Source organism: Condylura cristata, unplaced genomic scaffold, assembly GCF_000260355.1.
Source record: "Condylura cristata isolate star-nosed mole 26May11 unplaced genomic scaffold, ConCri1.0 scaffold00020, whole genome shotgun sequence".
NCBI lineage: Eukaryota > Metazoa > Chordata > Mammalia > Eulipotyphla > Talpidae > Condylura > Condylura cristata.
In genome coordinates this window covers 39373389-39374066 of record NW_004567121.1, presented here as the reverse complement: position 1 = coordinate 39374066, position 678 = coordinate 39373389, and the positions used below count along the sequence as shown (strand labels likewise).

The 678-nt window shown below is 73.3% G+C and overlaps 1 protein-coding gene across 1 annotated transcript in view; it reads right to left on the bottom strand.

The window, feature by feature from the left end:
- Positions 1-678, bottom strand: part of PXDN (peroxidasin) — a 21728-nt gene that overhangs the window by 15918 nt on the left and 5132 nt on the right. The window lies entirely within an intron of this gene.

The window sequence follows — 678 nt, the reverse complement described above, 5'->3', positions numbered from 1 at the left end:
CCCTCGCGCACCCGGGGCCCCCGGTCCGCCGTGCGCCCTCGCGCACACTCTGCGCAGCCTCCGGCACCGCGCACGGGGTCCTTCTGGGAACAAGGCCCGTGGGGCTTGGGACAGGTCTGCGTGAGTCTGTGCCGGCCAGCGCCCGGCGTCGCACAGGCCCGTGGACGAGGGTTCTGCCCCACATCGAAGAAGGACAAGAGACGCAGCGGCCTCCGTCTGCCGAGCAGAAGAGCGAGAGCCGCGAGGGGTTCCGGGAGGGGGTGGGCGAGACGAGGGCCGGGCGGGAGCAGCCGCAGCCTCGTGCTGGTGGAGGCCAAGGCCTATGCCTCGGCCGGCGCGGCCGGCCCGGCGGGGCATGGTCAGGCACCCCGGTCACGGTAGGAGCCACGCAGGCCGCACCGGGGCTTCCAGTCGGTCCCCTGGGGGACGCGCGGGGCCACCGCCCGGTCAATGGGAAACCGCGCCGGGGTCCGGAAAGCCGGTGGGGCAGAGGCCAGGGTCCAGCTGAGAGGGTCAGCCTGTTCTCAGGCCTAACATGTGTGAGGCAGAAGGTCAGTGGGAACCGAGTGACGGTCCCCAGGGGCAGGACCACCGGAAGCCAAGACCAGGAGCGGCCATTCAGGGGGGTCTGCAAGGGCCGGGTGGTCCCGGGCGGCGGGCACGCCACTGCCCAGGCCC